Source organism: Bos indicus, chromosome 18, assembly GCF_029378745.1.
Source record: "Bos indicus isolate NIAB-ARS_2022 breed Sahiwal x Tharparkar chromosome 18, NIAB-ARS_B.indTharparkar_mat_pri_1.0, whole genome shotgun sequence".
NCBI lineage: Eukaryota > Metazoa > Chordata > Mammalia > Artiodactyla > Bovidae > Bos > Bos indicus.
Genome location: NC_091777.1, coordinates 56,376,395 through 56,386,908, shown reverse-complemented (window position 1 = coordinate 56,386,908; position 10,514 = coordinate 56,376,395). Strand labels below are relative to the sequence as shown.

At 42.7% G+C, this 10,514-nt stretch overlaps 1 protein-coding gene across 5 annotated transcripts in view; it reads left to right on the top strand.

The window, feature by feature from the left end:
- Nucleotides 1-9,060: 9,060 nt before the first annotated feature.
- The window catches only part of SLC6A16 (solute carrier family 6 member 16), a 42,515-nt gene continuing 41,061 nt past the window's right edge, over nt 9,061-10,514 (top strand). For 3 of the 5 annotated variants that reach the window (XM_070771462.1, XM_070771457.1, XM_070771459.1), the window contains exon 1: nt 9,061-9,201. The gene's annotated coding sequence lies outside the window, so the exon portion shown is untranslated. Of the gene's footprint in view, nt 9,253-10,514 lie in introns of all 5 variants that reach the window. The other 2 variants (XM_070771461.1, XM_070771458.1) reach the window with 2 other exon arrangements.

The window sequence follows — 10,514 nt, the reverse complement described above, 5'->3', positions numbered from 1 at the left end:
CTGCCTCTCTACATGCAGGGTGACTTTCTTCTGGGTCTTCATCCCCATCTCCCCTTGCCTGACCCACTGGGATGCACACCCCAGTACCTGAGGGGTCTTGGAATTGATGGGCACCAAGGACATGCCAGGCAGTTCCTCCCAGATCTCCATGGCTCAGGTTGGGTGACCCATAGGGCATCCTGATGTACTTGCAGCCCACCTACTCTGGGCACCAGGACCCCAGGCTGGCCCTGGGCAGCAGCCGACCTCACAGACACTCTGACCTCACTGCCTGCAAAGATCTGCCATCTCTGCATTCATCTCTGCCCCCCGCCCCCCCCACCCCTCCACCACTTCCTGGCCTTTGCGATCTCTGGGTCTCTGTTCTTTTCTCTGTGGATCTTTATCACTCTCTTTACCTCTAGTTCTCTGTCCCCTTCCCCACCAGGTCTGCATCCTCTTCCTCTCTGGTTTCTGGCCCCTTATCTGCATGGCTCTCCTTCTTCTGTTCATCTACCCACCCCCACCTTCCTATCATTTCCCGCTCTCCGAATCTGTGTCCAGTTCTTAGCAACAAGGTAGACCAAGGTGCTCCCACGTGCTGGGGCAGGGGCTGGGCACCTGGGGGAAGTGAAAGTGCTGCAGGCCCCAAGTGGGAAGATCCCCAGTGCAAAGGGGTGATTTGGCAGTACCAAAACACCCAGAGCGGAAGCTGAGCCTAGGGCAGTACTTCCTGCTTCAGCAACGAGGCCCCAAGAAGGGGAGGCCCCACAGGAGTCAAGACTGAGCCCAGGACCTTGGCCGTTAGATCCAGGTTTGCAATACCTGATCATCTTTAGGCCTGAGCTCCACAGCCAGCAGCCTCTGACATCTCCCCTGACATCCTGGAGGCTTCTCACTTGTCAAGTCCCAAATCCCCATAGATGTTTATTTAACATTATGGATGTTCCTACCATCTCGACATGTACCCAGGAAAACCAGACCTCCTTAGAGAGCCAGTTCCCCCTCTCTCTTCTGAGCAATCTCATCTACCTTTTTTTTTTTTAAGGCTCTAAATGTAATTTATTTTCTTATTAATGTCATAAAAAATCAATTCATATTAGTAATATTCTGATTTTTAACTCTAGGCTTTCTTTTTTTTAGCCCCAATTTTATTGAGGAATAACGGACAAGTATGATTATGTATATTTAAAGTATACGGGACGATTTTATATATGTGTATTATATATATACATATATATAGTGGAATGATTACCATGCTCAAGATAATTAACATGTTCTTCATCTCACATAGTAAATAGTGTTTGTGTGTGTGTGTGTGTGTGTGTGTGTGTGTGTGTGTGTAACACTTAAATGTACTCTCAGCAACTTTCCAGCACACAATAGTGTATTAACTATGTTACCATACTGTACATTTAGACCCTCAGATCAGAACTTACTCCTCTTATAACTGAACATTTATACCCTTAGATCTATGTCTCCCCATTTTCCTTACTCCCCAACCCATCCTACCACTCTATAATCTGTTTCTATGAAATTGGACTTAAAATTTTTTTTTAAAGATTCTACATATAAATGATACCAGTATTTACCTTTCTATCTGTGGCTAATTTCATCTAGCATAATGTCCCCCTCAGGTTCATCCATACTGTTCCAAGTGGCAGGACTATCTTCTTTTTTATGGCTGAATAATATTCCATTGTAATACATATATTAGAAATATATATATATATATATATATCACGTTTTCTTGATCTGTTCATCTGTTGAAGGACATTTAGATTGCTTCCATATCTTGGCTATTGTGAATAATGCTGCAATGAACATGAGTGAAAAGATATCCCTTCAAGAAACTGATTTCATTTCCTTTAAATATATACCCAGAGTGGGATTGCTGGAGCATATGGTGCTTCTATTTTTAACTTTTTGAGGCATCTCCATATTGTTTGCCATAGTGGCGTCACCAATTTACATTCACACAAAAGTGCGCAATGATTCCTTTTTATCCATATCCTTGCCAAGACTTGATATCTCTTCTCTTTTTGATACCAGCTATCCTAACTCTTACGAGGTGGTATCTTATGGTTTTGATAGTTTTGATTTACATTTCCCTCATGAATAGTGGGGCTTCCTAGGTGGCACTAGTGGTAAAGAATCCGCCTGCCAATGCAAGACATAACAGATGTGGGTTCAATCTCTGGGTCAGGAAGAACCCCTGGAGAAGGAAATGGCAACCCTCTCCAGTACTTTTGCCTGGGAAAACCCATGGACAGAGGAGTCTGGTGGACTAGAGTCCATGGGGTTGCAAAGAGTTGGATGCGACTGAGCAACTGAGCATACACACATGTGCACACACACATGATTAGTGATGCTGAGCACCTTTTCATGCCTCTATTGGCCACTTGGATGTTTTCTTCAGAAAAAAATTGTCTATTCAAATCCTTCCCCCATTTTTTCAAATTGAGTTATTGGCTTTTTTTGCTGTTGAGTTATAGGAATTATTTATGTAATTTGAATGTTAGTCCTTTATCAGATATATGGTTTGCAAATATTTTATCCCATTCTCCATTGAAAAGGGTGTCTTTTCAATATATCATTTCCTTTTTTAAAAAAGTTGTATTTATTTATTTTTGGCTGGGCTGGGTCTTTGTTACTGCACCAGCTTTTCTCTAGTTGCGGTATGCAGACTTCTCATTGCAGTGGGTTTTCTTGTTGCAGAGCTCGGGCTGTAGGGCGCTTGGGCTTCAGTAATTGCAACGCCGGGCTCTAGCGCACAGGCTCAATACTTGTGGTGCATGGACTTAGTTACTCTGCATGTGGGACCTTCCCAGGGATGGAACCCGTGTCTCCTGTATTGGCAAGTGGATTCTTTACCACTGAGCCACCAGAGAAGCCCTTGATTGTTTCTTCTGGTATGCAAAAGATCTTTGGTTTGATGTAATCTCACTTGTTTATTTTAGCTTTTGTTTCCTGTGCTTTTGGTGTCTTATCCAATAAATTACTACCAAGACCAATTTGGTGAAACTCAAGGAACTGTTTTCCTATGCTTTCTTCTAGTTTTATAGTTTCAGGTTTTACATTTAAGTCTAATCCTTCTCGACTTTTGTGAGTGGCGTATGATAGTGGTTCAGTTTCATTCTTTTGCATCTGGGTATGCAGTTTTCCCATTTATTGAAGAGACTGTTCTTTTCCTATCATGTGTTCTTGGCACCCTTATAAAAATTAGTTGACTGTATATGCATGAGTAAATTTATGGGCTCTCTATTATGTTTCACTGGTTTATGTGCTAGTTTTTATGCCACTACCATATTGCTTTGATCACTATGACTTTGTATATATTACAAAGTTTGAAATCAGGAAGTACGATGTCTCCCATCGTGTTCTTTCTTGAGATTGCTTTGGCTATTCAGGGTATTTTGTAGTTCCATACAAATTTTAAGATAGTTTTTTTCCTATTTCTGTGAAAAATGCAATGAGAATTTTGATAGGGATTACACTGAATCTGTAGATTATTTTGGGCACTTTGGGGATTTTCACAATATTGGTTCTTTCAGTCCAAGAACATGGGATATCTTTGCATTTATTTGTGTCTTATTCAGTTTCTTTCCTCAGTGTCTTATAGATTTCAATTTACAGGTCTTTCAGTGTTTTATTGTTTTTGACACAGTTACCAATGGAATTGCTTTCATAATTTTTTTAAAGATAGTTTGTTGTTAGTGTATAGAAATGCAATTGACTTTTTTCTGTTGATTTTTATCCTGTAACTTTATTGAATTCATTTGTTAGTTTTAACAGGGTTTTTTTTTATAGGTTTTTAGGGTTTTCTACAATAGATCATGTTGTCTGCAAACAGATAATTTTCTTCCTTTTTGATTTGGATAAGTTTTATTTCTTTTTCTTGCCTAATTGTTGTGGCTAAGACTATGTTGAATAGAAATGGTGAGAGCAGGCATTTTTGTATTGTTCCTGATCTTTTTTTTTTTAACCTTTTTTTTTAACCTTTCACCATTGAGTATGCTGTTAGCTGAGGGTTTCTCATATAGTCTTCATTATGTTGAGGTACATTCCATCTATACCTAATTTGTTGGAAATTTTTATCATGAAAGGATGTTGAGTTTTCTCAAGAGCTTTTTCTTCATCTAATGAAATGATCGTATGCTTTTTTATCCTTCATTCTGTTAGTGTGGTATCACATGGTTGACTCCTTCCTGTGAATCATCAAAATTTCCCTCCCTACCAATACTTTCCTATTAGCACACAATCATGCTATTATTTCTTCCATCTAAAAACTCATTCATTGACCACACATCCTTCTACACCTCTGTCCCATTTCTTCCTCTTCTTGATAACAAAATCCATTAAAAATTTGGCTATACTCACTGCTACTTCCTCTCTTCCAAGTCTCTCAATATGACTTTCATTCTGACTTGTTCACCAAAACCACTTTGGTCAAAGTCACCAATGATATCCATGTGGTCAATTCTTGGTCCCCATCTTACTTGACTTCTCTATATCACTGGTTGCGGTCCCCACACATCAGCCTCAGCTGGGCATTTGTTAATATTCTCAGTCCTCATCCCAGACCTACTGTAGTGGATTGAATGTGGTCCCTCAAATTCACAGCCATTCTGAAGGAGATCAGCCCTGGGATTTCTTTGGAGGGAATGATGCTAAAGCTGAAACTCCAGTACTTTGGCCACCTCATGCGAAGAGTTGACTCATTGGAAAGGACTCTGATGCTGGGAGGGATTGGGGGCAGGAGGAGAAGGGGACGACAGAGGATGAGATGGCTGGATGGCATCACCGACTCAATGTTCTTGTCTGAACCACTGGAACCTGTGAATGTGACCCTACTTGTTTTTTTAACCCTATTTGGAAAAAGGGTCTTTGAAGATGTAGTTAAGGATTTCAAAATGAGATTATTCTGGATAATCTGAGTGGGCCTTAAATCTAATGACAAATGTTCTTAAAAGAGACACTCAAAGCAAAGGCACTCCTAGAGGAGAAGAAGACAGAGGCAGAGATTGGAGTTATGCAGATATAAGCCAAGGAATGCCTGGAAACTACCCTTAGCCCACACACATCCTATTGTCTGCCTAGAAGCCATAGGAATCCTTCTGTTAAAACATGAGTCACTTCTTGACTCAGAACCCTCTAATAGCTTCTTATCTCACTCAGGGAAAAAAACCCAACTTCCTACCATGACCTCCAAGGGCCTCCATAAAATACTCTGACCCTTATTACTTCTCTTATCTCACGTATTACCCACCTTCCCTTCAATCACTGGGATCCAGTTATATTGGCTTCCTTACTGTTTCAAGAACCTATCAAGTATACTTCTGCCTCCAGACCTTTGTCATTGCTGTTCCCTCTGCTTGGAATGCTCTTCCTCATGTTGTTCCTGGTTGCTTTCCTCATCTCCTTCAAGTCTCTGCCAATGTCACTTCCTCAGAGAGGTCTTACTTGACTACTATCTACAGTTCTCTGTCTTGTCCCCTGATAACACTCTGTCTTGCTTTCTTAACAGCACTCCCATGCTCAGAAATTCTTATTTGTTTATGTTTCCTGCTTTTGCAACTAAAATGTAAAATCTTTTTCACAACAGCATCCTGAAGGTCTAGGGCAGTGTAGGGTACATCATTCATTAAATATTTACTGAGACTTCCCTGATGGCTCAGTGGTAAAGAATCCACCTGCCAATGCAGGGGACAAGGGTTAGCGCCCTGATCCAGGAAGATCCCATATGCCATGGAGCAACTAAGCCTGTGTGCCACAACCACTGAGGCTGTGCTCTAGAGCCTGGGAGCTGAAACTACTGAGCCCGTGCACCTAGAGCCTGTGTTCCACAACAAGAGAAGCCACTGCAATGAGAAGGCCCTGAACCATAACTACAGGGTAGCCCCCACTCTCTGCAGCTAGAGAAAAGCCCATGCAGCAACAAAGACCCAGCACAACCAAAAATACATACAATTTAAAACAATTACTGACTGACATTTTTCCTGGTGTCTAGAATTCACAAATTTTCCTGCTGCAGGGCCTTTGCATAGCCTCAGGGACTGAGATGTTCATATTCCATTTTACACTTAGTAAATTATCCTTTATGTCTCAGTTCCAGTGTTACTTCCTCAGAGAACTCCTCTTGTAACAGAGAAGAACAACCCTAACTGCATATCGGATCTATTCCTTTAGGTCTAAACTTTGTGCTCTATTCCCTGTGCTTAGTCATCCTGGCTCCGCACCTTTGTAAAAGAATGTTGCCTATAGCCTGAAATACACATGATAGTCCATTCTCAAGGCTCTGACCTTTAGAAGTATAACACTCTTCCGTTCATATGAAGATAAAGAGCTGCAGAACAGAAAATAACTTGTCTTGTTGGATGCTTATAGGAACACTGTGACCAGACCCACATGGACAGCTTCAAGAACAGATTCCTGCACCAAGAAGTTTGCAACAACCAGCTACACCCTACCTCCTCTCTTAATATAAAAGAAGCCTGAATTTTAACTTGGGTAAGATGGTTCTTAGGGACACTAGTCCACCATCTTCTTGGTATGTTGGCTTTCCAAATAAAGTTTCTATTCCTGCCCCAGCAATTTGTCTCTGGATTTATTGGCCTGTTGTGTGATGAGTAGTATGAGCTTAGACTCAGTCATGCTTTCTCCAAATTAGGTCTCTGAGTTGAAGGATTGGATAATTTCCCTCAGATTGTGATGTATTTTTATAGCACCTAGCATTTTTCTTTATATCTTTTTGTTCAGTCATAATGATCTAAGCCTGTAGTCCTCAGAATGTGGCCTAAGGACTGCTGGTGGTTCCTGAGACACTTTCAGGGGTTCATGAAGTGAAAATTATTTTCATAATACTATTAAGATGTTATTTGCCATGTCACTCTCACTTTCTCTTGAGTATACAGCGATGTATTTTGGAAGCTACAGCATGTGAACTATTTTGACAAGCCGCACCACCCCCAACACCCCAAGCACATATGATAATGCAACTGTCGTCTATTAAGCCAGGTGTTAAAAGAGATTTGCAAAAATGTAAAATACTCTTCTCAGTTCAGTTCAGTTCAGTCGCTCAGTCGTATCCGACTCTTCGCGACCCCATGAATCACAGCATGCCAGGCCTCCCTGTCCATCACCAACCCCCGGAGTTCACTCAGACTCACGTCCATCAAGTCAGTGATGCCATCCGGCCATCTCATCCTCTGTCATCCCCTTCTCCTCCTGCCCCCAATCCCTCCCAGCATCAGAGTCCTTTCCAATGAGTCAACTCTTCGCATGAGGTGACCAAAGTATTGGAGTTTCAGCTTCAGCATCATTCCCTCCAAAGAAATCCCAGGGCTGATCTCCTTCAGAATGGACTAGTCGGATCTCCTTGCAGTCCAAGGGACTCTCAAGAGTCTTCTCCAACACCACAGTTCAAAAGCATCAATTCTTCGGCGCTCAGCCTTCTTCACAGTCCAACTCTCACATCCATACATGACCACTGGAAAAACCATAGCCTTGACTAGACAGACCTTTGTTGGCGAAGTAATGTCTCTGCTTTTGAATATGCTATCTAGGTTGGTCATAACTTTCCTTCCAAGGAGTAAGCGTCTTTTAATTTCATGGCTGCAGTCACCATGTGCAGTGATTTTGGAGCCCCCAAAAATAAAGTCTGACACTGTTTCCACTGTTTCCCCATCTATTTCCCATGAAGTGATGGGACCAGATGCCATGATCTTGGTTTTCTGAATGTTGAGCTTTAAGCCAACTTTTTGACTCTCCACTTTCACTTTCATCAAGAGGCTTTTCAGTTCCTCTTCACTTTCTGCCATAAGGGTGGTGTCATCTGCATATCTGAGGTTATTGGTATTTCTCCTGGCAATCTTGATTCCAGCTTGTGTTTCTTCCAGTCCAGCGTTTCTCATGATGTACTCTGCATATAAGTTAAATAAGCAGAGTGACAATATACAGCCTTGACGTACTCCTTTTCCTATTTGGAACCAGTCTGTTGTTCCATGTTCAGTTCTAACTGTTGCTTCCTGACCTGCATACAGGTTTCTCAAGAGGCAGGTCAGGTGGTCTGGTATTCCCATCTCTTTCAGAATTTTACACAGTTTATTGTGATCCACACAGTCAAAGGCTTTGGCATAGTCAATAAAGCAGAAATAGATGTTTTTCTGGAACACTCTTGCTTTTTCCATGATCCAGTGGATGTTGGCAATTTGATCTCTGGTTCCTCTGCCTTTTCTAAAACCAGCTTGAACATCAGGAAGTTCACGGTTCACGTATTGCTGAAGCCTGGCTTGGAGAATTTTGAGCATTACTTTACTAGCATGTGAGATGAGTGCAATTGTGCGGTAGTTTGAGCATTCTTTGGCATTGCCCTTCTTTGGGATTGTTATTTTTGGTGTGGAAATTAGTTATTAAAAATGTTATTTATGTTAAAGCAATGGATTTTTGTGTTATGATGCCAATACATATTTCAGAAATTTCTCATTTTAATATTGATAGATATAGCTCACATAAACACAATCTATATAAATATAACCCACAAAAATAATTGAGGTCCTTCATTTTTAAGAATATCAAAGCAGTCCTAAGACCAGAAATTTTGAGTAAATCTTGGGTTTTAGAATCTTCTCTGTAAGCCCAGCATATTACTGAACTCTGAAGGCAAGATCCCCATCTGTCTTATAGGACATATATTTAGGGTTTGGCTAGTAGTATGGAAGCCTTAAGTATTACTGTCAAAAGGTTAGAAGGCAAGAAGAAATGAATGTGAAGAACGATTCCACCTCACCCTTGCTTCCACATTACTCAGGGACGTGGAAGTGAAGCCAGTGCTCCAGACTAGGGACTCGCCTTAGATCCTGGACTGAACAGTGCCAGGAGGTAGAAAGGGAAGGGATTGGGCACCCGGTCTAAATGGGAACATAAGGAAAGGCGGGATGGACGGACGCATGCGTGGAAGTAGGCGCGTGTGGGTACATGCACTTACATGTACAGGGAGGGAGATAGCTGTTGAAAAGAGCGGAGGCACGGAGTCGCTCGCGCCTGCACGCGGGACGCGCATGCGCGCAGAAGAATGCGGGAAAGGCGCCAAGAGGTAGAGCGAGGAGCGTCGCGAGATGAGGCCTGTGGGGCCTGAGGCCTCGGTCGCTAAGCTTCTCAGTTGAGCCTTGTACACCCTCATTTTCGCCTGACTGACCAGACTGAAGAGCCCAGGCCTCGAGGGTGAGGTGAAATTGGCGCCTATGGGATCCCTGAAACGTTCATAAATCTCGGGTGTGTGAGGTTGGACGTCATCGGACTCAGCCAAGGGATAACTGGCCACCGTCCGGAGCCTCCCAGACTGCCCGGGCTCTGTGGAGCTGAGGGGTCAAACGGCCTGAGAGGACCCTCCTTTTTTCTCCCCTAGAACCTGGGAAACTGGTGTCAGCCCCTTCGCTCACCAGATTCGACTTTGAGGCCGTCCCAAGTCGCGACCCGAAGGCCGCGGTCCCCGCCCAACCAGGGAAGCCGATGGGTTCAGGCCCCCAGGCTGCAGAGACCGGGCCTTCACCGGCCTGTTGGGGACGAAGTTATTGCTTTTTTCTTGAGGAAGCTGGACACCAGCTCGTTCCTTTCGTTTTGGGGTTTATAGTTACAGGGAAAGAGGTAAAGGGGCACTTCCAGGAGCTCCGAGAGATCCCTGGAAGCAGTGGTTGAGGAGAGTCTTTGCGGGGAAGGATGAGGTAGGGTCTCAGGCGTTGGGCCACCATCAGGGCCTCTCGGCTGCTAGAACACAAAGGGGCTTTCAGGGGGTTGCAGGTGGCCCGTTTGCAGAATCTGTTCGCCCAAAATTAGTTCTCTCAGTAAGAGTCAAATTTACCAATTTACCAAAAAACTTCTAGATTCTGGTAAATTGACCAGTTTACACTTTTTGAATGTTTTTAAGAAAGGTGGATTTATTTTTCATAAACACAGTTTTCCTTTTTTTAGTGGAACTCAGTGTCAGGGTCAGTGTTAGCAAGAATTAGGGGGATCAGAAGTACGGGGGATCAGAAGTACTTCCTGTTATTTGAGTTATGGTTCATTTCAGTTGCTGGCAAACCATCTGGTAATAGTGAAGATTTGCCTTTCTTAGGTAAGCTGCCGGCTATCTGAGAAATATCTCCAGCTTCCTCAACTTGGTTAATTTTTGAACAAATCGAATTAAGATTTCTGTTCAATGCATGAAGCAGGGCACTCAAAGCCGGTGCACTGGGACAGCCCAGAGGGATGGGATGGGGAGGGAGGTGGGAATGGGGTGAGGGGAGGCAGGGGGATACATGTACAGCCCTGGCAAATTCATGGCACTGTATGGCAAAAACCACCACAATACTGTAAAGGAATTAGCCTCCAATTAAAATTAAAAAAAGTAAGAAGTACTAAGACACATACTGTTATGAATGATTTAACATTTGATAACATAATATGCTACATGGGTTTTTAACTACCTTTAAAGAATAAAAGTCACTTAAAAAAAAAAACCCAGATGAAAGAATTCCCTATGGATACACTTTAGG